The sequence below is a fragment of the Cuculus canorus genome, chromosome 1 (assembly GCF_017976375.1).
Source record: "Cuculus canorus isolate bCucCan1 chromosome 1, bCucCan1.pri, whole genome shotgun sequence".
Classification (NCBI taxonomy): Eukaryota; Metazoa; Chordata; class Aves; order Cuculiformes; family Cuculidae; genus Cuculus; species Cuculus canorus.
The window spans coordinates 167117311-167143082 of record NC_071401.1 but is presented as its reverse complement, the minus strand read 5'-3'; the positions used below and the strand labels follow the sequence as shown (position 1 = coordinate 167143082).

The 25772-nt window shown below is 41.7% G+C and overlaps 2 long non-coding RNA genes across 3 annotated transcripts in view; one reads left to right on the top strand and one right to left on the bottom strand.

The window, feature by feature from the left end:
* Positions 1 to 25772, bottom strand: part of LOC128852024 (uncharacterized) — a 36814-nt gene that overhangs the window by 9601 nt on the left and 1441 nt on the right. The window contains exons 2-4 of one of the 2 annotated variants that reach the window (XR_008449641.1): positions 22826 to 22996; positions 6764 to 6823; positions 5941 to 6079 (exon numbers count right to left, since the gene is read on the bottom strand). This is a non-coding gene — a long non-coding RNA (uncharacterized LOC128852024). Of the gene's footprint in view, positions 1 to 5940; positions 6080 to 6763; positions 6824 to 19352; positions 21427 to 22825; positions 22997 to 25772 lie in introns of those variants that run through there. The other variant, XR_008449642.1, reaches the window with a different exon arrangement.
* LOC128852025 (uncharacterized) overlaps positions 14508 to 25772 on the top strand; it is a 28973-nt gene continuing 17708 nt past the window's right edge. Inside the window, exon 1 of the long non-coding RNA XR_008449643.1 lies at positions 14508 to 14642. This is a non-coding gene — a long non-coding RNA (uncharacterized LOC128852025). The remainder of the gene's footprint in view (positions 14643 to 25772) is intronic.

Here is a 25772-nt window from a genome sequence, read left to right as displayed (position 1 = left end):
AACATCCCACTGACTTCAGTAACACTATTTGTGTATGCTCTCAAAAACGCAGTTGTAGTTCATACAGTGTAGCCCTCGGCATGTGTCTGAGACTGCACGGAGCAGAAAAAGTGATGGCCCTGCAATCTGCTGGCTGGAGCTTGTGGGAGAGACAAGCAGAGAGCAGTAAATTAGAACTGCAACTCAGACCTGCGCCATCATCACTTACAAGTACTTATAAATTGTTTATCCTCCCCCTTCATGCTGTAGCTATAGGCTTTCATGTTCCTACATCTGCTAAATATGACTGCTCTGCTTACTTACCTATCTCCCAGAAAGGTAGCAAGGCTCACTTACAGCTTACATCACATGCTAGAGCAGTAAAGCACCAGCTTTGTGCTGAGCGTTGTCATCTGTCTTAATTTTTATTTATTTCCTTTTGGCAGTATTTGATCAGGTTACAGGTATACGTGGGTTAAGAGTAACAGCTTATGTGACATGGCTGAGTTTTTCCTTCTCTGTGCATGTTAGTCTAACAAAAAAGATAGTGCAGGAGAGGTATAAGCCAGTATTAAATGGCTTGGTTTTCATTCACACGCCCCCTTTGGCTCCTCATCACAGCGTTCTCCTTTTGCTTGTCACAAGCCATCCCTTTCCAGAGGCAGCTATGCAGAACAAGGGCAAGTGAGAGCAGGGCCTTATCATTCACCAATAAACTGGTCAGCTGAAAAGACATGTACAGTTTTGTACACAAATGTAATGCTCCTCCAGTTTCAGACTCAGTCACTGCCACTGCAGTAAGTGGCAGTTACTGCTACCCAGGGTCATTGTGGTGTCCTCACCTCCAAGTGGAGGTATGTACTCAGATCAATCATGCATCAGCATAATTGCACCACCTGGTTAACAAGAACAAATGAAGGAAAAAGTAAATAAAAACTTGTACTTACAGATTCCTTTTCACCTAATGAGTAAACCATGCTTTGCTGTGGGTGTTATTCTTAATATCCCCATAGCAATCTGATTATCTGAGATGTAGGAGGGATTGGCTTGGTCAGTGCAGCTATAGGGTTCATGGCAGAACTGAGATTTACATATCTTTACCTCCAGCCCTCTGTTTTAACTGCTAGATGTTGTTGATGACTCAGTTCTTCGAGGTTATATGAAAACTTGTTCAGACACATCCATTTCCAAGCAATATCATGGAGATACCTGTTTTCTTTAAAATTGACTGAAATTGAAATTATGATAAACCATGATAAATTGCATTTAATATATTGCCAAGCTGATATATAGCTTCAAATTCAGTCTGCAAAGTCTCATCTTTTTAAGAACAGAAACTCCAGTCACTGAGAAAGAACTGAAAAGCTCCCACAGTCTCATAGGGAGTATTCACCTCTGGTGGGGATCTGTCTTAATGCACCAGAGAACAAGGGTCAACGTAGTCTGACAAGAAGCATGAGGGATTAGCAGAAGGAAAAAGCCTTCTAATAGCCTAGCGTATAAACATGATTATAAGGGAAATTCATAATTTTGCCTAGCAAATTTCAAGTAAACCAAGCAAGCTGCATTATTATTTTAATGACATTTTCTTTTACTACCAAGGACGCTGCGCCAGAAGCTCTCAGGCCTGCCTGCAGTCACATTACTATACTTGCAAAGCATACTGACCCTAAAGACAGTGCAATCTATTTCTGTCACAGATTAAGTGACCTCTGTGCTTTTTGTGTCTAGCTGTGGAGAAAGCTGCAGGTGGAGGAATGTTCATCCTTCGGTTAAGCTAAACCTTTGTTTACTGTGTTTGCATGAATAACTTATAGAGCCTTGGCATCATGAACAGCAGCGCTGACACAGTTGACATGACAGCACTATAGCTTGAATCCCGATCTGCCCTCCAAGGAGAAGATGGGATGTTTGCTCGTTTCACATTTCACCAAGTCGGGCTGTTCAACTATTTATAAGTTGAATAGAAATTTCCACTACTTCAGCTGACACACCTGCCTTTACCTAGCAACTGCTCTGAGGGAGCCAGCTGAGACAGAGGAGGCTTTGAGAAGTGCAGCCCGGCAGGGAGGCTGCTGCCATCAGCCCTGCCAGCCCTCTCTGTGTCGGCTCTGTCTTCTTGGCCAGACAGCCGCTCCTTCATCTCCCTTCAGCAAGAGCTATTTATACTCAGAATGCCCCAGGAGGGGAAGGGCCTGTCTGCGTAACCTTCCCTGGTTGCCAAGTGGTGCGAGAGCAACGTGGAGCTCTGAAGACACCTTGAGTTGCATGGGGCATGGTGTGAAGAGACTGTCCCACCGGTCGTGGAGTGACTACCATGGTGGCATGACATGACATTCCCGGTAGCATGATATTACCACCCAACTTTCTCCATCATGTCCTCACAGGCTGCCCATGCCATGTGGCCCCTGTAGGGTACCTAGTGGTCCCTGACAGTGAGGGGAGCCCATTCAGCGCCAGACATAGACCATTTTCACCCAGGTCCAGGCCCATGGGAATGCACCCACTACCACCTGGTCTTTCGCTGTTATTGAGGCTAACAAGAGAATATGGGGAACACCACTCAACCCAAGGCACTTGACCAGAACTTGGTTTCCTGTCAAATTGTGGCCACAGTCACTGAGATTTCACTTTATCTCACATATCTGTATGGTGTGTCTGGTAGCCTGTTGCCATCAGGCTACAAGTGACAGAAAGGATGGCATCCCATGGCATAGCCACATTTCTGTGCAGCATATCCAGGGGCCCCAACCATTACAGGCTGATCTTCCAAAGTCTTCTGGGAGGGGGAAATCACTTTAATAATTATTAAAATATAGATGATCTAACACAATCAGGGAATAACACATGAAAAATGACACTTTTCCTACTTTCATGCCATAATTGTAGAGAGGGTCTGACAGAAGTCTGCAGTAATGGACCTAGAGCCAGGAGACTTGCTTTTACTTTAAAACTGAATCTCATTCTAGTCAGGAATAAAATCCCATAGTCCTGACGGCTTCACACACACAAAAACCAAGGAATGGAAAGTCCTTACATGGGATGCTGCAGCACAATTTAAGGAAGGAGTTTACAAGGACATTGAACAGACAAAGAGGGGGTGGCAGTAAATAGAACATGTGCTAGCACAGATTCATCATGCATGCCGTTGCCAGGCTAAGCAAAAATAATAATAATAATTTAAAGAAAAGATATCCCAAATCAAATCTGTCTGCAATTACAAAATGTCCCTTCTGTGCCTGTTCTCAGCAGGAGACATGGAGTCACCATTCCCAGCAGTGCCCTAAGTCATTAAGGAGCGGAGGCTAGGGCATATGGGGGGTCAAGGCTCCCTCTCAGCATGGAAGAGGTCTCTTGAAAGGGGCTGTTTTCTTTATTCTGATGCCCTAAATGTTTGCCCATCAGTATCTGATGTTTTTGGAGAGGTAGGACTGTTACTAAATTGTTGTTTGCAATATCATATCCATGTGGCAGATTTAGAAAAAGGATACTTGGTACATAGTTTCAATGCTGAAGATGAAAAGACCATAATTGCAGTAGTATTGTGTATTGTGTTTATGAAGGAATGAGTTTACCAAACAGCATCCAGGGAAGAAGATAAAGCAGGGTAGGTTTTATGGTTAAAATTAGATTGACCTGAGTTCAAAATATGAATGTTAGGAAAAAAGTAAGTGTGGTTCGGAAAGGGAAGGGAAAGAGCATTTCCAAAAGACATGCTTCGGTTTCAAAATATCTTGTACTTTTCACAAAGAAACAGTCTGTGCCCAAAATATTCAGCATCTTTTTTCCCTTGTGCTTGCCACATGCTCTTAAGTGCAGAGCTGAGATCAGATGTGAGGGAGGCAGGGAAGAAGGTTCCCAGCAGCAGGTGAAGCTGAATCAACAGAGTCATCCTTTTGTATTTTACTAAGCTCGGCTGGGGACTGATGGTAATCTGCAGGCTATTTCTTCCATCCCTCTTCTCTCCCTTCCTTTCCATTCCTCATCCCTCCTCCCCAGCCCGAGCACTGCTGTTCAGCTTGGTAGCAAGCTGTTTGAGCTCTTAAAGCTGTTTGCTGGAGCGCTGGGTGCTCTCTTTAAAACTGAAAATCATTCTGCCATCATCCACTTTGCTTTAACACCCACCCACTTAGGAAATATGAAAGCTGTGTATCTCCTCAGAGGCTGCTAATGCTATTAATTCTCCTACCTTAACAGTCTATCCAACATGTGAGAGCAGGTTTTCTGCAGATTCCTGGGCTATAGCACATTCTGCTGCACTTCCCATGCACATTTCACTGTCTGTTTCTCATGGTTAAAAATAAAAAAGCCTAATTCAACACTGTCTGATTTCATTTTACATGACTGAAACACCTTTGTTTTTCACCTGCATAGCACAAGCCTCAATTCTATATCCTTATTGTGATTTTTACCCTTTTTCTTGGTGGGATAAACTACCCTCTCTAACCACAATCAGACCATTTCCCAAACTCAAGCAAGCTCATTGAAAGATATCCTGGCTCTCTCTAGCTTCCAATATAGACATGTCTGTGTGAGGGGCACAGCTACTGTTAACGGTACCCTCCAGCTGCCATGGGTCTCAAACAACTGCCTACCTAAGCACTGTTAATGTTTTACTTATCAAATGAAGATAATTGTTAGATGATCAGATGCTTTAATTTTCCACTAGCTTTTAACTCCTTACTACACTAGGAAATTAGTCTTAAGGTGCCCAATTTAGCTACTACCTAATATCATCAGCTGGAAATAAAGCAACACCTACCCTCCTTTTAGAATGTTTTCTCTCATAGCTTGATTTTTCCTTTTACAAGGCCCTGTTATCCCAAAGGGATGCAAAAAAGTATGTATTGAAGCTAATTTACAATCCAACAAGGATTTTGCACTGTTGAACCGTGGCTTCAAAAGAGGTCTTTTGAGAGAGCAAAAAATGAAACATCCAGTTTTTATTAAAGCAGTTTCAGCCATCCTAGCATCTATACAAGAGCTTTAGATAAGTTTAATCCCCTATACAGAGTAATACGAAAGGTCCAAAGGGGAGCTGGAAAGAGGATGCAAGCAAGGAACAGGAAGAGTCTGCTCTGTTGGTGGCATCCTGCTACTTAGGTGTGATGGGACCAGTGAAATCATGCTGTGCTTCAGCACAGGAAATCTCAGGCTGCTGGAGGTGTAAATGAGGTAGGTAGGCCTTTGCACTGCTTCAAAAAGGCCTCTAAATGGTTATATATAAACCCTGTTTAACCCTGTTTAACCTATACCTCTTCCCTCCCCATTCTCGATTTGCAGAAAAGAATATTTCCTGATAACCAGAGTATGGGGTCAATACTCTAATAATGCAGATACAAGGCAGTCAAGGGCTCCACCACATTTACTGTATAGAAAGAGATTAAAACATTGCAAGGATTTGATTGAGATATCTTTAACAGCTCTTACATTATAAATAACCTCAGTCCTAGAAAAATGGCACATCTGACAATAAGGCAGAAGAGACTACGTTGGGAGCCACATGTGTGCAGCTCATGACATAGCTAATGACTGCACTGAGGTGAGAAAGCTGAGCCGAATTTGGTTAGATGAACTGTCTTCATGATTAGTCTGATCTAGGGAGAGACCTGACAATATTGGTCAAAGTCGGTAAAACATAAAAATAGTAACTCAAACAATAAAATGACCAGACGAAACACAATAGCATGGGAATGGCTTAATCTTTCCAAAAGGTTTCGTTAATTCAAAAGGTAACTAAGACTCGAGGGTCCCTTGAGAGCCAACACTGTAATACTCCATTTCATTCCACACACTATGACTGAGACAAGATCTAAGGAGGTCATGAACAGCATAATAGCAAAGATCTTATTTTAAACCTCAGCCACTGGTGGAAATAAAACTCATTCTTCTTTTGATGAATGTTAAAAAGTAGGTTAGAGGTTTGTTTACAACGGGAGCTGGGTTTTTTGTTTGTTTTACCTGATTTCCAGTAGTACTGCCTTGCTCTGTGTTGCCATAGCACAGACAGTGTTTTTCTTCTGTGGTGACTTCCTTTTAGCAGCATTATTCAGTTCCAAGTAGCTTTATGAATAGGTTTGATGTGGTGGGTCTTCTTCTTCTACACATTAAAAAGGAAGAAGGTACTGAGTGTACAGGCATGGAAATTGTACCAGGCTGGGGAGGACCAGCATTACTCCATGAAGGTGCAGGGAACCAAAAGGAACATGGGTGGCTAACAAAGCAGCAAAAACCATTTCATTGTTTCTAACATGCCTAACATGCTGCAGCCTAACACCAAACAGTTTCATGGGAGGCCCATCACAAAAAAAAAAAAAGGGGTCTTAGAAGTAGGTATAAATGGTAAAGTAAATGAGAGTTAGGGCCTGTATTTTCTGACAGTCAGATCAGAGTCTTTTTTCTGTTTGTACAGCTAGCTGTGAGGTGTTCTTTTAAAGTTAATTAAGTAAGCGATGTGAAAATTAGGCTCAAAAAACAGTTTTTTGTAGCTACAGGTTTCAAAACCATCCAGAAAAATCACTGTGAGCTGAACTGCAGCATTTGGAATATCAGCTGAAGACAAACATGACTGCGAAAAGTGGATTGAGTTGCTTGCTCCATAGACTGAGACACATAGGCATGAAATTTGAGAAGCTAATGGCATGTCTATGCTAGCAGTAGGGTGATAGCCAAGCTGGATCTGAGGCAGCCATAGTGGCACCCAGCCCTGAAGCCATGGGGACTCCACAGCCACAAAAAATGTGGCAGCAACGTATCTTACAACAGAGCAGGAGAGCAACATTACCTGGAGGGGAATACTCACTACTCCTACTTCCCACCTTCTTGTGGTCTGTGCTTGAATCACCTGGAAGAAAGAGGGGCAGATTTAGACTAGATATAAGGAAGAATGTCTTCACCATGACAGTGGTGATGCACTGGAACAGGTTGCCCAATGAAGTTGCGGATGCCCCATCCCTGGAGGTGTTCAAGGCCAGGTTGCACAGCCTGATCTATTGGGATGTATCCTTGTCCATGGCAGCAGGGTTGGAATTAGATGATCTTTAACGTCTCTTCTAACCCAAACTATTCTATTATTCCATGATTCTATGATTCTATGAAGATGGTCTCGGAAGGATATTACCTGCCTTCAGGCCTAAGTTAGCTGCTACTAATTGTACCTTACAATGTGCACACTACCTCCAGTCTGCCCTACCTCATAGATCTCCTTGATCTATTAGAAGGTGTAGATAATTATCCCCTAGCTTGCACCATCCCTTTAATACCATTGGAGCTAGACTCACCTAGAATCACTAAATTAGAAAGGACCCACTGGATCATCGAGTCCAACCATTCCTAACAGTCCCTAAACCATGCCCCTCAGCACCTCATCCACCCGTCCCTTAAACACTTCCAGGGAAGGTGACTCAACCACCTCCCTGGGCAGCCTCTGCCACCCTTTCCATGAAAGATTTTTTCCTGATATCCAGCCTGAACCTCCCCCGGCACAGCTTGAGGCCATTCCCCCTTGTCCTGTCCCCTGTCACTTGGGAGAAGAGGCCAGCTCCTTCCTCTCCACAACCTCCTTTCAGGCAGTTGTACAGAGCAATGCGGTCTCCCCTCAGCCTCCTCTTCTCCAGGCCAAACAACCCCTGTTCCTTCAGCTGCTCCTCATAAGACTTGTTCTTCAGCCCCCTCACCAGCTTCGTTGCTCTTCTCTGGACACACTCCAGAGCCTCAACATCCTTCTTGTGTTGAGGGCCCCAGAACTGAACACAGTACTCAAGGTTTGGTCTCACCAGTGCTGAGTACAGAGGGAGAATAACCTCCCTGGACCTGCTGGTCACACTGTTTCTGATACAAGCCAAGATGCCATTGGCCTTCGTGGCCACCTGGGCACACTGCTGGCTCACGTTCAGTCGGCTGTCAACCAACACCCCTGGGTCCTTCTCTCCTGTGGACCTTTCCAGCCACTCTTCCCCTAGTCAGTAGCGCTGCACAGGGTTGTTGTGCCCCAAGTGCAGAACCCGGCATTTGGCCTTGTTAAACCTCATGTCATTGGCCTTAGCCCAGTGGTCCAGCCTGTTCAGATCCCTTTGCAGAGCCTCCCTACCCTCCAGCAGATCCACACTTCCTCCCAGCTTAGTGTCATCTGCAAACTTACTTAGGGTGCATTTGATCCCCTCATCCAGGTCACTGATAAAGACATTGAACAGGGCTGGACCCAGTACCGAGCCCTGAGGAACCCCACTTGTAACTGGCCTCCAGCTGGAGTTAACTCCATTTACCACCACTCTCTGGGCCCGGCCATCCAACCAGTTTTCAACCCTGGAGAGTGTTCGCCTGTCCAAGCCAGAGGCTGACAGTTTCTGAAGCAGAATGCTGTGAGAAACTGTGTCAAAGGCTTTACTGAAGTCCAAGAAGACTATACCCACAGCCTTTTGCTCATCTGGTAGTTGAGTCACTTTGTCATAGAAGGCAATCAGGTTAGTTTGGCAAGACCTGCCTTTCATGAACCTGTGTTGCCCAGGCCTGATCACCCAGTTCTCTTGCATGTGCTGTGAGATGGCACTCAAGATCACCTATTCCATGACTTTCCTCAGCACTGAGGTCAGATTGACAGGCCTGTCACAAATTCATTAAGGGCTGAACACAATGACCATGAAAGAATAAATAATCCCAAACATGCAGTTAGGTCTAAACGCACTTAAATGACTTTCCTGTCCAAGATGAAGTTTCTGCTTTGCTCTCAGGTCTGCATACTCACTGACGAGCATTGAGGAACCAAGACTAGGGCTGAGAAAAGACACTTTCAAATGTCATTATATGTCCTGAAACTTTGACAAATCAGAAATCCACGCAATTACAAGTTAAATATTTGATCACTGGCAGAAGAAAACCGACATCCTGGTAAACATCAATCTGTTGTAAAAACAATCCTTTCAGGTAAGCCTTCTTCGTGCTCCGAGCGCTTACTTAGTTTACTTAATAAGTGTTTTGGAGTGCCATGGACTCTCCTTGCACTGAGCTGGAGCCAGGCTGCCAAGACACAATGTTCAAAGTACTCATTTTTCTAAATTAAAAGACCTCTAATCATCATCATTGTTATCATTGTACTTAGTCTCTGCCTGCTCCACAAGGAGATCATTCCTATTTCCCTGTGGGATAGAGACTGGTTTTCTCTTCTTTCCTCCGGGGGTTGGACAAACAAACCCACCCAAATGATAGACTATTAAGTCCCCCAAGAAAGTCTATCACAATTTTATTATTTCTCTCCTGGAGAACATCCAGTGGTACTCCAGGTTATCCTCTCCTCACTCTGCCCTCTGTTACAAATATTTCAACAATTGTTTTGCCTCCGTGAATTTACCTGTAAATCTGTCCAAGGACAAAAGAATGGCAGCTATTTGAGCATAAAGGTAGTTTAGCTCTACACGGAAGGGCAAAAATGGAGATAGAAATGAGACCAGTGAAAGCACAGCAACTCTGTTTCCCTAATGAAGCAGAACTCTCACACTGAGCTGGGCTTACACACTGTAATCAAGTACACTTCTTGCAATGCTGAGGTTATGGAGAGACTTGCACAAAGCAAGGTAATTATCAACTGCCACAGCTCAGAAGGGCTCCATTCTCCACTTTGTTTTGCTCAGTTGTCAGTTTATAGTCAGGAAGAAAATGAAAAAAAAAAAAATCTGCCTTTTTTGAAGTGCTAGTCACAGGAAAAGCAGGAAAAAGAATTGCTCAGTTCATACCTAACCCCATCCCAAAAGAGTGGGTGAGAGGAGAGTTTGTTACAGTATTTGTCACCTTTGTGAAACAGGTTTTTGCAAGGATGAGCTAAGCCTAGCCCTCAATTCCATTTCTAAAGCATTTCTGAAGGCATTGTGGAAATGACTTCATAAGTGATCAATAGCACTTCAATAGTAACTTCAAGTGTTTTGAGAAGGATTTTCTCAGCACTGAAAGGCAGTGGAAGGTGGACAGTCTAAAGGAGAATTAAAAAGATGGGGAGATAAAGTGAAACAAAGTTAGGTAAAACCATGGACTCTCAGGAAGCTTTGGAAATTTCGAGGTTCATTTCACCATGATTTTATCTTGTTCTTTAGGAAATCTGTGTTTCCACTGAATTTAAGATTCCTTCCTTCCTTCCTTCCTTCCTTCCTTCCTTCCTTCCTTCCTTCCTTCCTTCCTTCCTTCCTTCCTTCCTTCCTTCCTTCCTTCCTTCCTTCTTTCCTTCCTTCCTTCCTTCTTTCCTTCCTTCCTTCCTTCCTTCCTTCCTTCCTTCCTTCCTTCCTTCCTTCCTTCCTTCCTTCCTTCCTTCCTTCCTTCCTCCCTCCCTCCCTCCCTCCCTCCCTCCCTCCCTCCCTCTTCAGAGAAGGAGCTGATATTCCTATCCACATAAAAGCCCTAACTTCCTTATAAGAAATCAACACTGGTACAGATTCAGGGGTGTAGTTCTGACAGCATTTAGGCAGTACTGATAATACAGAGTTGTTTTCTTCTATCCAAATGTGCAGAAAGTGCTCTGCGAATAGTTTGGAAAATACTGTAGGGCTGCAAGACCTGAGACAAAGTAGTGTAAACAACTTTGCAAGCACTGCATGCCATAAAATCTAGCCAGACAACACATAAAAGCAAAAAGAAATGTCATTGCGAAGCAACTCAGAAAACTGCACTAGGCAAGCTGGTCTAGAATGATGAGATATATTTGATTAAAAAAAAGCACCAGAAAGCTTGACCGAAAAGAATTTAACTTTTATTTAGGAGCATAATCAGATATGGAAGAAAGAAAATCACAAGGCAAATTATTCTCAAGATGTGACAGGTGGCAAAACAAAACGTTTGTTCCAAATCACACCAGCATACGATGTACACAAAAAAGCTTTTGAGCTGAACTGTTTCAAAAAATCAGATTGTGAAATCAAGCAAAAAGAGAAAAATGGTAGGATCTTGTAGGAGTATGAGGGAGAATTTTGGAGCCATGAAGTGACTGAGATTGGCAGAAAGGTCTGGGACTATCTGCTTCAACCCCTCTGCTCAAAGCGAGGTCAGGTGCAGCAGGTTGCTCAGGCCTGTGTCCAGTTACATTTTGAAAACCTTCAAGGCAGGAGACTCTACAACCCATCTGGGCAGATTGGTGCGGTGTTCAGTGACCCTTACAGTCAAAAGGTGGTTTTTTATGTTTAAAGTATCTGTGCCCATTACCTCTGTTCAGTTCATTAAAAGTTACTGAGAAGAGTCTCACTCTTCTTTATTCCCCTCTATCAGTTATTTATACACATTGATAAGATCCTCCTGAGCTTTGTCTGCTCCAAGAAGAAAATTCTCAGCTATCCCAGCTTTTCCTCATATGAAAGATGCTCCAATCCCCTAAACATTTATGGCCTTTCACTGCACTCAGTCCAGTATGTTCATGTATCCTTTGTACTAAAGAGCCCATAAACGGACCCGGCACTCAACTGTGTCTCACCAGGGTTGACTGGGGCAGAGCAGAGTCAATGTAGTGATTCAAAGGGAAGAAATCAATGGCAAAACATACTATATTTTGATATTGAGGGTAAACTAAAAATTATCTGACAGCAGAGTGCTACAAAAGCCAAATTTCCCCAAAGCTGCTGAACTTCGGTCATGCCTAAAGGATTCTAATGATACATCAATGAGACCAAGAGAAGAACAATTCAAGATCTTTGTGCTTGTACTTCAGGAACTTGACAAAAAATGAATACCTTCTGAAGTTTGTGAATGTGTTTGGCTCAAAAAACTGGTAAAAGAGCATGAAGTTATTACAAGGTACAAATTTCTTTCCTTCTATTCTGTTAAAAATTGTCCTTGAGCAGCTCTTTTAGGGCAAATTGCAAGCCAGAAGGTACATGTATATGCACGCATAGGAAAATATGTGAAAGCACACAAAAATGAAATTACATAAATCTGCATGAGTTTCTCAGTGACCTGCAAAGAATGCATAATTTCCCATGGTGAAAGCAATGCTGTCAATGCTTACTTCATCTTTGACAAGTCAGGGTGGGCAAGTAAGGCTTTCATTTGACCTAACCATGATATACTTAATGGTCAGGGAACTACTCTGGCAAACACCCTAGTGCATCTCTTCAAATTCATTCCCATCAGAAGATACATACAAGTTTTGACCCTAGAGTGTTGTGAGAAGTTAATAAAATATGTAATTGGCTCCATGTAGAAATTCAAATACCTCCATTTAAAAAGCAGTTGTTAGTCATGGTTCAAATGCTAAAGCATAAATTTTCACATCTGAAAACTGAGCAAAACTGAAAAGATTAGAGGAGAACTGAGGTCATTTACCTCAGGCCTTTTCTTTTAAGGTTCTGTATGGAGTTCTGCGATTACACTGAATTTTTATATTACACTCATTTCCCTATAATACATATAGTCACAGTCCCAGCCTTTGCCATATGTTCTTAGGACATCTGTGTGCTCCTGATCCACATCTCTCATGTGCTTTCACAGTAGCCTGATTCTACAGCTATTTCTTAGAAACTTCTTTTCCCCGGCAATTAATGTATCTCAGGTTTTGCCTTGAAAAAGAATGTTTCAATGTTTGGTTTTTTTAAAATGAGAAATCTAAATCACTTGTCAGGAATAGGAATTTAGTGATGAGTGGAGGAAACGAGCAGAGGTCCATGCACATAGGACACTTGAGGCTGGAGGAAGGAATCCTGCAGGGAAGAGTCTCACCCTGCTTTGGTTTACAAGTCAAATACAGTGCCAGATCTGAATCATAGACTTCTGTTGAAAATTTAACTTGTTTTCTGAATTGGGCAATGAATGTAACCAAATACATGCAACAATGCCTCAACACATTCCTGACCAAAAGCAGTACCAAGTCGCCAGCAATATTGATGACCCAACAGTTTAAGTGGCCTAAAAAAAAAATATCCTCAGATTGTGACCTATCCCAGCTGGGCAGGAAGCAGCAAGGCCATATCACCCTACATTTTCTTTGATCGTCTTGGAGGAATTTATTCTCTACATGTATGTATTCCTCAGGAAATATATTGGTATTTTATTTTTTATAGAAAACAATTTATGGCAGAAGTCCAACAATAGGAATTTAAATCTGAGTATCTGCCAAAGATTAGTTTGATAAACATTCAATCAATGGTTCCCACTAATGAGATCTGGTAATAAGAAAAATCAGACTTAGCATTGAGTGGGAAGAAGCCCAAACTAAAAAACTTTGCTTGAGGATCTGTGTCGGTGGAAGTGGGCTGAGAAGCAGCTAGCAGCAGCCCAAGAGAATGGCATAAAACAGCAAGAAAGTGGGAGACAAGGAGGCATGGGCACATTTCTTGGGAGCAGCAAGATACCCAAGAACTAGAAGAAAAAGGATAGAAAAACAGAAAGCATAGGAAGGAGAATAGAGGGAAAGGGTGAGGAGACAGAAGATTAAAGGAATTGGGGGCAGAGGGTACACAAAGGAAGAGGAAAAGCAGTGGCAATGAAACAGTGACACATTTTAGAGAGAAAAACACAGTAAATTTTAGCTAAAATATAACTCTCTTAAACTTCTCCTAAATCCCTAAATTGGGTGAAACGTGAAAGGTGAGCACACTGTTACTGTAATGAAGAATTGCAATAGTAGTGGTATTGAAGGTGAATACCAAGTCCGGCAAAAGTTAACAAGTGGTTATGAACGCTAGCTGAGGAATGTTTCCGAAACTGAAGGTAAATGCACTTAACATTTCTTCCTGATGAACCATTAATTCTATCCAATCAAGACCTCAAATAACTTGTTTCTTTCTTTTTATTATTGTATTTACTCATGGCAATGCATTATTTCCATCAATGTGTAGGTTATGATGTTGCAGCGTATGGAATTACAGCTTTGTGGGTTGGGAGAAGCAGTATTTTGCTATGATAATAATGCCTTTTCTGCATAACTAGCCACTGACCTTTGTTCTTCTCATCAGCAAATAGACCATCTTTGTAACAAAAGTAAAGCTGAGGGATTTGAAAATGTCAAAATAGCAGAGGAACAAAAAGCCCTTGGCCCATATAAATATTTACATTTGAAATATCCATTTGCTGAGCTGAATATTTCAGCTGTCCAGGGCAGCCTGAATCTCATTATGTAAGCTCCGCAGGTCTATTGGTGCTCTTGCTTTGAACACAGACAAGTGCATCACTTTTATTGTGTAATATGCACATTCCAAGTACCCAGCACACTCACAAAATAGGTTGTATTCCAGCAATGTCATGTCTTTACTATTGAATTTTTATGATAGTATACAGACTCCACAGCTGTGTAGCTTTCTAATGTTGAATACAGATCCCTCACAAGACAGCTGTCTTGGATTTTTATTTTCTTTTAACTGGGGGGGGGAAAGCCCTTCTAAAACCAGCCTCAGCAGCACGTTGCCTAGTGGAAAATCCATTTTAATTCACTAATTATTCTGATCTGGAGCTGCAGTGAGTAAAATACTGTCCAATCCTTTCAATTCAGGAAGATTAACGCATGCAGCCCTTCGTCTAGATCCAGCCAGCTCAGCCCCCCTTGAGCCAGTCTTCATCATGATCGACACATAAAGAAGAGTCTCTGTGTACAGACTTGGTCTTCTGTCCTGCCAGAGATCCTTCTGCCCCTGTGCCCTTGTGAGGCATCAGGTCTTTGGGATAAGACTAGAGAAGAAGAAAGAAGAAGGAATATGAAGGTATGTCTTCTCCCTTTTGACCTTGCCTTGCAAAGGAAATCCATGTAAAAGACAGTTTTTCTCACTTCCTTTCTGGGAATGTCAATGTAAGTGGACTGCAGGGACATCTGCCAGGTCAAAAGTCCTTGCAACCACAAGTCTATTTGATGTCTGCCTTCCAGGAGAAAGTCTGGGGGCAACAGGCTACAGGTGTGATGATGGGAGGAAAGGGTCTCCAGTGGAATAATCCTGGCCCACTACACAAGCATTGTCAACCTGCCCTTCCACTGGAGGCAGCCTGCCCCAGGAAGTAAACAGGAGAAACCCAGGAGAGGAATGCAGATACTTCTTTCTCCTTTACAGGTGTTTACTTAGAGATATAAACTGGTATTTTTCATGTAATACAGTGTGGCTTCTCTATAGTTCTTCCAACTTCAGTGTGTCTTTTGAGTTGAATACTCCTAACTGTATGCATATGTACTGTTCCAGCTTGTTGAAAGTGTTTTGTACAGGCTGACCTGTTACTTCTGTAGATCTCAATGTGCCAAATAAATAGCTGAGATGCTGCTGTGGGCCCTCTTTTTAGTACTTGCCTGTCTGTTTCCATACGCATATTAAATATCTTCACTGTTCTGCCTTCATGTCAGGAAAGGCCTTAAATGAGGCATTCCTGGCTTGAGTAACTCAGTTCTTCAAAAGTCCTGCACTTTCACTTATTTCTAACAGATTTTACTCAATTCTTCCTGAATATCCTGGTAAAAGTTGGAGTTAGAGAAGTTTCCCAGTCTTCAGATTTATTTTCCAGTTTGGTTTTATTTCATCTTATTTTCCATCATTTCTATGACAAATAAATTCTATTGCTCCTGTTAACAATTTATAAACCAACAAACAGCTGTAAAACCAAATCAAACCAAATTTTACTGAGTCTATAAATGATTAATTGGCAATTTATGTAAAAGTTGGCCAAAGAGTGATATTTCCGTCTTTTTCTAAAGTTCTTTCTAAACAATATTATCACTGAACATAACTTAAGGGAACTCTGCGATAACTGTCCTCAGAAAATCATGGCTACACCAATGTGCCAGAACATGGAGTACGTTTACAATGAAAGCACCATTCTGGTTGGGCACATGTAACTATTAATGCTTTGCAAATGTGCTTTGCCTGGGAGGTAATGGACTACAAATAACTGCCTGTAGTGCACTTTGTCCAGGTTCGGTGAAAACGCTCTCTTCCTTTAACTGGGCTGATTTTTTCACATTGCCACAGATTTTTTTGTCTCACCACAACCTAACTGAAAGGAAACACACTCTCAGATGGAAAAACACAGTGGCTATGATCAGAACTAAAAAGCAATCTACAACTTACCCTAGTTACCAATAGATGATATCCGTAGTAAGGTTTACCACTGTTTCTAAGTACTTTTCTATTAAGCCATTGCTTTATTATCAGTATTTAAAAGTATATAGTTATATAATGGAAAATCTTTCAAAACCAAAGTTCAAGCATACAAAGATGCCTTTATTGGGGCAATTAAGTTAGTTTTATTACCCGTACCAAATGTGTGGGGTGTGTGAGAGCTAAAGAAGACCTGGTAATAATAAAATTGTACAGGGGTATGTCGGCAAGTGTTATAGATCATTTTTTGCCAAATAAAGGGGGAAGTACCTAAGCACACATACACAACCATACACCAGTACACACAGAGCTACTTACACGCAATTTAACACAAAAGACAATTTTGCAATTAGAAGACTAATATTTACGCGTCTACAAGCAACTATTTCAAAGCTGTGTGTCATCTCTGTAAAACTTAACAGCTGCTTGCAGTTCACACCTTTGCAAAGCTGGAGCACAGAGTTGTGCACACCAGTTTACATGCAGTTCTACAGTCCCATGTGTGGAGGCTCATCACAGACCAAAGTGGAATTGCAGGTTCTTATGTGCATCATAGTCACAAGCATAGTTTCACAATGCAGAATCCACAGCTTTAACAGCTCATTGGCATTAACAGCCTGAATTATGTTGTTCTTGACCCCTCTCTCTGAGGGAGTGTTCAGGACACAGAATCACAGAATGTCCTGAGTTGAAAGGGACCCACAAGGATCATCAAGTCCAACTGTTATCCATGCATAAGGCCACTCCAACATTCACATCCTGTGTCTAAGGGCATTGTCCAAATCCTTCCTTGAATGTTGTCAGGCTTGGTGCCATGACTGCTTCCCTGGGAGCTGTTCCAGGGCTCCACCACCCACTAGGTGAAGAGTCTTTTCCCAATATCCAACTTAAACCTCTCCGGCTTATCTTCTTGCCATTCCACCAGGTCCTGTCATTCGTCACCAGAGAGATCAGCACAACGAACATTTTGTCTTATCCCCTCAGATGCTTTCTATAGGCACACTGCGACTTTCTCACATTGGTAGATCAGAGACTTGACACCTCCCAGCTTCCAGGTTGGGAAGCACAATGACTGTTGTGTCTTCCAGCCTTCCTGTTGGCCCACAGAAGGCTACAACAGCAGCATCTCAAAGTACGTGCTTCCTTACAAAGGAGGTAGTCATGGAAGAAAGCGGCCTTTTGAGATACCATCTGAGGGCTGTTACCTGCACAGTGTCCCTAGCAGGAAGCTAGATTCAAGACATCACTTACTTTGTTCCTTGCCCCCTGTCAAGGCACTGAAAGACATGTTCAAGCCAGCTACAAAAGGATATCCCCATGTATTGTACGAAAGCTTCTCCTCACAAGGACTGACCCAGCCACACTCTGATTAGCCTGAGAGATCTGGTGTCCCATGTGTACATGAAAAGCATCTAGGCACTTATTAAATATGCATTCCCCTTCCTACTAACATCGTTCCATCAATATTTTAATGCCATGTTGCCTTTTAGATTGTGTTCCTACTGTAACATGAGGTCTCTGCTGGGGCAGATGGACACCACAGAAATTGATGTGTTTATGGATGATGTTTGTTCCAGTATGAAGAGTTGTCATCAGTGGTGATTTTCTTCAGCAGATGTTTACAGTTATATCATCAGGAAATACCATCTCTATTCCCTTCTATCAATAAAGCCAATGAGGCAGCATGGAGGTGTACAAAGGAGGGCTGAACCTATTAAAGCAGTGAAAGATAATTATTTATGGCCAAAGAGTACTGACTTATGATCAAACTCATTAGATTAAAATTAACACAGTGCACATGCGCTGATTTTATTGGCACATACGAGGAGTAAATGCGATCATCAACTACTGTCAATTTCTGAAATTCAGGTCTGCATGATGTTTGTCTACAAAGTTCATTTCCTGTCTTTTACAGTCCCTTCCTCATTTTGTTTCATGTTTATCCTCTCCTCTGGTTATAGACTAATCATCACCAAGTCTCAGTCATTTTCTTGAAAAACAATAGCTGGCAGTTATTGCGCTAAATAGACCATTTTGCTATCGTTGCCACAATCCACAATGTTCTCAGTTACTGCACTTGATAGGCATCATTAAGATTTCCATGTTGTTAGTCACTTTCCTGATTTTCCATGTTTCTTCTGCTCAGGAAGCAGCTTTTCTTGGAAACACTCAAGCAGAATAAAACATGATTACAGCCAGCATTTTGGTGTGGCACCAAAGATCTGAATAGCACCAAAGATCTGAATAGCACCAAAGATCCAAATCCCACTTTTTATGTTTTTTAAGGTGATGACTCCAATCATAGAAGTGAAAGGGCATATTACGTCACTTGTGTTCACACTAAATCATTCCACAGAAGTCTACAGAACTAGTTGTGAGAGAAACATTGTTCAGCGTGAGTAATTTTCAGATAGTGCAGTCTAATAGTTTGTAGCACACTGTATTATCATGAGCTGGGAAGTATTAATAGGACATTAACCTTACATAGTACTGCCTATCTTAAATATTACGAGGTTAGTCTATGCGACTCACAAAAAAGATCAGCAAAGGTGTTGTGGCTGTCTGAAGTTTCTCAGACAATTTTAAACCTATGTTTGAGGGATGGATGTGTAGCCACCACACAGGAAAAGAGACCTTCCCATTTGCAGGGTGAAAGCTCTCTCCTTCCTGTTGCTGTCAAGAAAGCCTCTGGCATCCCTTGTGCAGAGCAAGAGAAAGCAGTATGCAAGGGCTGCAGGAAGTGAACATGTTTGCAGTGGCATCAACATTCAAGCAGAACCAACCACAGTCTGAGCACATGCTGGAAGCCCCATGCCCATTGCTTCATCCTGGCATCCATCTTCCAGCCTTGAAACAGAAGATTTGTCTAATCAACTGCAATCTAAACTACTTCAAGTACGCCAATCAGGCTGCCTTCCCTTTGGTACAGAGCACTAAGTAAAAGGAGTGTCGGTTCTCCCAGATAAAAATTTGGGGTCATAGGAAAGAAGATTCAAGTTCATATCACTTCATCAAACACCTCCTCTTCAAAAAATTCTACAGGTTTTTGAACGTCAGATCAGGAAAGGCAGATCTTGGATTAATTTATACTGTTTCGTCTCAAAGCTTTGCACACTGTAAACTGGACCTAGCATAGCAAATGCTAAGAGTTCAAATTAAAGTTAATTTGCAATCCTAACATGAGTAATCTTTTCCCCAGCCGTAAATTATCAACACTTTAGTTTGAGTCTTTTGGGGGATGCAGGCAGAATATTACAATTTGAAAAAAGAAATACCAGACAACTGAGGTTAATTCTTACCTCATATATTTTTAATATGAATTTACAGGTCTCAAGAGTGTCTTACAGAAATTGCAATTATATGGACAAAATTTTCATCTTTGCTGCAAGGGGTATGCCAAATGTTGCATTAGCATGCACCATAAAAAAAGTATATGCTTCCTATCCTCTTTTACCATTAATATTCAAAAGCTTATCATGTTGCTGTAATTTTTTTGTGCCCAGCTTTCTTAGGAGATGACATCTGAAGAAGAGTGAGGGAAAGTCCATGCCATAATTTTTTAATTGGGCAAGATTGTCAAAGAAAAAAAATTACTAAGATTCTCCAGAATGAGAGAGTAACACCATATCTTTCCCCTTTGAGGCACAGATTCCTCAGAAAGTGACATAGCTGTGAAACTGAAAGATCAGCATGGAAACGGTTCCTGGACACCTCCTGCGTATGCACATATATAGCACATGTTGGGCACATACTTAAGCATAGCAATATAAGCAGCAGAGTCACCATCAGCTGAACCAGTAATTTCAGAGAAGGTGAAATGCTTCTGCAGAGGGGCATTTTAAAGGAAATGTGCAGATTTTCTGTCGGCTTCTTCACTGAAAGAAGGGGCTCAACAGAACAGAGATATGTTTTGCATTTCATCAGAAAGAGAGGGGTGAGTGGTGTGGCCATGGAAAAATCATAATCCTACAGGCTGAGAAATATTCCCCCAGCTCATCACTGGTTAAGTTACTTTTTGATATAAATGTAAATCATCATCTTTTTGTTGAGGGGGAGGAAAGGGAGAACTTGCATTCAGATTCCTTCTTGAGAATCTGCCAGTGCATTTGCTGTTAGGAAATGACTAAAATAAACCTCTGCACATATGTCCTTAAAAACACTTTGACTGCATTCCCCTGTAATTATTAAGCTTCTTCAGAGTCTGTAAGCCAGTGAGAAAGGGATTAGAGGGGTTACTTTGTGCCTCTGTGCCCATAAAAATCCCTTGGCTACTGCAGCACACTGCTCGGAGAGTCCTGAAAGCTTTCATATAATCCCTGCCTCCCAGCCACTGCCGCTACTGCATTCCCTTTATTTAGACACATTCAAATTTCATGCTGTAATCCAAAAGCACTCCAACACAGAAATAAGATCCACATTATAAATCACATTTAAAAACTAACCTGTCAGTTATAGTGGAGCAGCAAGGCAACTACATGATAAAGCTTCCCTCAATTTTTTGCTGGAAGGAAAACCAGGAGATGTAAATTGGCAGTTAGCACCTGCTGACATTTCCTATTCTCCTGATAGTTCAGTACAGGGATCATTTTCTATACCTGTCCTTGGAGAAGAGGTCAAAATAGGACAGTGATCCTGAGCTGGTGTTGCATGTGAGTCTAAATACAGGATAGAAATAGTCAAAGAGAGATCTGCTCCCTGTCACTGTTCAGGGGACTTTCATGACAGAAGAGAACTTGTTATACTTAGTGGTGTTGTGCTGAAAATAAGTTATTGTATCATATGCAGCAGTAACACAGGACTGCAAGCTATCTTCTGGGTCACAGAGTCTGTGACCCAGACTAGTGCCAACACAATGTTGTATAACTCCTTTCACTAACTCATCTTTAAGAACCCTTATTTTCTTTAAGGCAGTATTTCCCCACAATAAATTCAGGGAGGAATTCTGGACTGTAGAAAGGCTTGAAAGAAGCACTGCTGCTAAACCAAACAACAGCTGTAAACATCCAAAGTGAGCAGTTTCCAGATCATGATGTTAAAGCAAAGAAATAACTGTCATATGCATTAAAGCAACACATGCAAGACAGAATTGAAAAATCTCTATTGTGGAGCCAACCAGCAACAAGTATTTCCTGGGTAAACAGGAACCTGGCACTATCTGGCAGAGATAAACTGTGAGGGCAAAACTGGGACTGAAGAAGCTTGAGAGGAAGTTGCTTGTCATGTGCTCCCATCTGTGAGTGGAGGGAAACCCAGCAGCTGTTAGGTTTGAAGCAGGCATAATGAGGAAGAGTGGTCATGGTCAGGGCAGCTTGGTAATCCAGCTTCAGCACGTGGCTTGCTCCCTCCCTGCCCCCTCATGTTTGCATGTATCCCTTGGCACGTCATATCGGTGGATCTTGGTCGCCATCTGTGAAGTGAAGATAATAACACCTCTTGTCTGCATGTCTATTTAGGGTGTAAATGCCTTCCAACAAAGACCATCTCTTATTTTGTTTACCAACAGCATGTAGTGCATGGGCTCAGTCTTGTATGCAGATCCTGGTCACTAATAATCATTATTTTAATAGCAATGATAAACATAGTAATTATCCAATATGAATCTAACAACAACAGTGAAGCTACTTTGGTTCTGTTTTTTTCAGGATTGTTATCCTAAGTGCATGAGGCTGCAGGAGTCAGAAACACACAACAGTTTTGCCTGTTGTAGAGGGAATGCTGGTGATCTCTGGCTGCACACAGGATGCACCTGAGAACACAGTGCCATTACCTACACGAGCAACAAATACATGAGCATTCAGACACTGACCACACCTGACTACTCAAAAGTATCATCTTCTATGCACTGTCTGCTTGCAGAGTGACCAGGAAATTTATTCCATGTGAAGATCTGCAAAACAGGAACTGAAATACTATTTTATGACAACCTCACAAGACAAATAAACAATGAACACACAGTACAAACAGAACAGACCACATGTTTTCCTGACTAATTCACTCACCTCTTTCACTTTAACAATAGTAAATGACCAGGAATATCAATTCTTCAACAGTCCAAATACAGGATTTAATAGATCCATGATGCACAGCAGAAGTTGAAACATTAGTTAAGAACTGCAGCCTGATACTGAAGTCCTCTGGGGTTTGAACAAACTCTGCTGACAGTGCTTGGCTAATTTTAAAAATTGCTTCAATTAATTTTTTAAGTAAGTGAGCTCCCAAAATGACATATTTCAAACATAAAATCTTAATATTCCTTTCTAGTGAAGTGTGTGCCATTGTTCATGGGGAAAGAGGAGGAAGCTCTGAGCTAATTTTTAAACCCTGGGGAATATCAACAGCCAGCCAGCTGCTAAGGCTTTTTGCTTGATCCCTTGCAAATTCTCTTCAGCTATTCATGGCCAAAATGTGTCATGTGTCAGTCTGAAATCATGTTGGAGGAAATGGTGGCAAGGGTCTCCTTTTCATGCTCCTGGCAGGCTTGTGTCAGAAGGGTATGAGGGATAACCATTGCTATTTATAGGTAATCCTGCTTTTGAAAGGTCACCCTTCATTGTATGTTTGTTTTGACCTGTGTCTATCAAAAAAAGTTCTTTTACAGCTCACCCTTAATGAATATTTTTCAAGCAAATAAAAATGAAATAAGTCATACAGTAAAGCAGAAGATAGCTTCTGTTTTACAGTTGACAGCCCAAGGAAGGCATAGCACTCACATTATCTCCTGTGATTTTAATTACAACATAAGCAAGTTTAATTTGTTCAGGCTTTTTCAACAACTTCACTATCTTTGTCCAGGAGCAGGCACTTACTTTACATGTTGTAGATGCTTGATAGTAGGTCATTTGGGCTCTGAATCAGTTCTCTTATCACGAGCTACTCACGTACAAGTATAGAGCCACTCATCAGCCCAAAAAACTGTAGCTTGCGGGGAGCCAGATAGCAGAACGTCACCTGCTTTGCATTTCTCAGCATTTCTGATTCTGAGAAAAAGAATAAAACAGCTCTGACATTATGAAACTAAGCTTTAACTCTTTCCATCTATTTGAGCAGTCATCCTGAGTTGAAAGCTGACTGCCTTCCCCACTTTCTACTGGGTTGCAAGCAAGAAAAGTAATGATAGCAGTAAGTACTAAAATGACAGAAGCACTGAATAAAAGAAAAAGAAAAGTGTATTTTTATGGAAAGTGGTGCACAGCACTACACCATCACAGTGACGCTTTCTGTATTTTAACACCATCAAAATTCAATTAATGGAGCCACAAGGACTGTCACTGTGGCAAGAGGTCAGTGCAGAGAAGAGAAAATATGGGAAGGGAGACAGACTCCTTCTGTGAAAGGAGTCCAGTGTCACCTGAAAAGAAATGGGCAGCCGATTTAAGAAGATATGACTTAGAAGCACAGGGATAATGTATAATATTTCTTTCCAAAAGCCTCTCTTATTCTGCTATCCTTCTTAAAAGACAGAGGTAAAAGTAATGAGTGAAGCCTCATCACACTTCTAAGAGTGGGTAGAAAAGGATGTGGGTTGGCTTTCCTCAGGATCGACAGTGCTGCCTTTTGCTGAGCTCTGTCATCATGTCAAGCAAAATGGAGCACACTACTGCAGCGAAGGCAAAATAGCTTCAGGTTATGTAGGGCTGTGCCAGAAGTTGTTCTCAGTGCCATTACTGTGTCTTTTCTCCCAATTAAATTTTGAATATAAATGGCAGGGTTTGTTCCATGGAAAATGGATAGACTGCAGAGGTGGGCAAGGGAATTGATGATCTCACCATGATGAAGGTAATTCTGTAACATGTACTGCAGTTCCTTTGTTCTTAGTTTTCATTAAATAGGGCCTGGCTTAGAGGCAATCTCTACATTTTCAAACTGTTTAAACAATTAAATCATTAATCAAAGCAACAACTGCATTGAAGAAAACAGAAAGTACTGAAGTTGTTCCTAAAAAAAATTGAAAGGATTACAGAGATCATGTTTGAACAGGAAAAACAGGACTACAGTTTTTGGACTATTTATGTAAATCTGTAGGTGAAAAAAAAACAGCCTGTAGGTGCCAGATTACTGGATGATGGGTTTTGCCGACCTCCACTAGATAAATTGGATTTTTCCAAAATTTCATTATGGATCCCCACATCCAAATCCCATTTTATTTCAGTAGGCCTGTGGATTTAGCTCAGTCACATTTGTGGTTTAAAGTGCTCTTCTAAATACTCTGTGGCTGGAATTTAAGTTTAGATAGGGTTCACCTCATCTAACTGCAGCCTTGCAAAATTCAAGCATCTAGACTGAGATTGTCATCTAGGTTACTTGAACAGACAGTGCAGAGAAAATTGTTCCTCTAGAAGCTTCATTTCATCTATTCTATACGCTTAATTTTTGATGATATGAATCATCCTTTGGAAATGCCTCTAACTCTCAACTAACTACAGAGGGTACATAGAGGGTCCTTTGAGAAGTCATTTGTTTGGCTGAAGTCTCATCTCCTGTAGCCGCTATTAAACCAATACACTCACATTAGGGTTGCCTTCATTTTGGATCCAAGAAGAGTGGGGAGGAAAGTGCTGTATGCCCAGTGTCTCCCATGGGTGAACTGACAAGTAGGTATGTGAAGGAAGGTGAGAAATGCTCCCACCTGCAAACTGTCTGTAGGAGTCCGGTCAGCAAGATGTGCTCTGCTGTACTTGCACCTTAACTTACCTCCCTGCAGGTGGGAGGCAGGAGGGAACAAGCTAGAACAAAGCTTCTGAACAAGATCTGAACAAAACATCTATCTAGTTTCCATTTTGTCTGAATTAGTCTTTATTTTAGATAGCTCATTATTGTGACAACCATTCATCAATGTTAAGGGAAGTGTACGGTTGGAGAGTGTGTCACAAAATGTACTATTACCTAATAAGAGCCCATGTGACTAACAAGGCCTTGCTCTTCCATGTACCAGAATAAGGTTGTTTAGGATCTTTTAAGATAATTTAAATGGGCAAATAAAGTCACTCAGTGGCACCTGATCAAGTTAACATAGACATAGTGAAACTTCTTCTCTCACTGATATCACCATCTGACTTATTCTGGAAGGCTTTTTTCCCGAGGTGTCAGGCATGACTTCAGGGATTAAGTCTTCATCTTTCCTTTCCCTATCACAGAATCACTTGGTTCGAAAAGACCTCTGAGATCGAGTCGAACCATACCTGTCCAGCACGAAACCATATCCCTGAGCACTTCATCTACCCATCTTTTAAATACCTCCAGGGATGGTGCCCCAACCACCTCCCCTGGCACCGTTCCAGTAGTTGATAACCCTCTCAGTGAAGAAATTTTTCCTGATGTCTAATCTGAACCTCCCCTGGTGCAGCTTGAGGCCATTTCCTCTTGTTCTCTCACCAGTCACTTGGGAGAAAAGATCAACACCCACCTCACTACAACCTCATTTCAGGTAGTTGTAGACAGTGATAAGTACTCCCCTCAACCTCCTTTTTCCAGGCTAAACAGGAGCAACTTGTAGACAAGGGAACCTTTCTGGGAATAACCTTCATCTTGTCCCCCAGGATGAGATTGTGTGACTAGCCAGAAAACTACCCTACATGTTTTGCCTGCATTTAATGGATCAATTGACGTCTTCTTCCATGGGAGTAATGGAATAGAATTAAAAAGGTGACATTTCAGACTCTTAGACAGTCCTTAGCAAATACTAAACTATTTTTGTATCTTTTTCCATTCAACCTTTTAATACCAATGAGATAGGAGACCCTTTCTGTTAATACT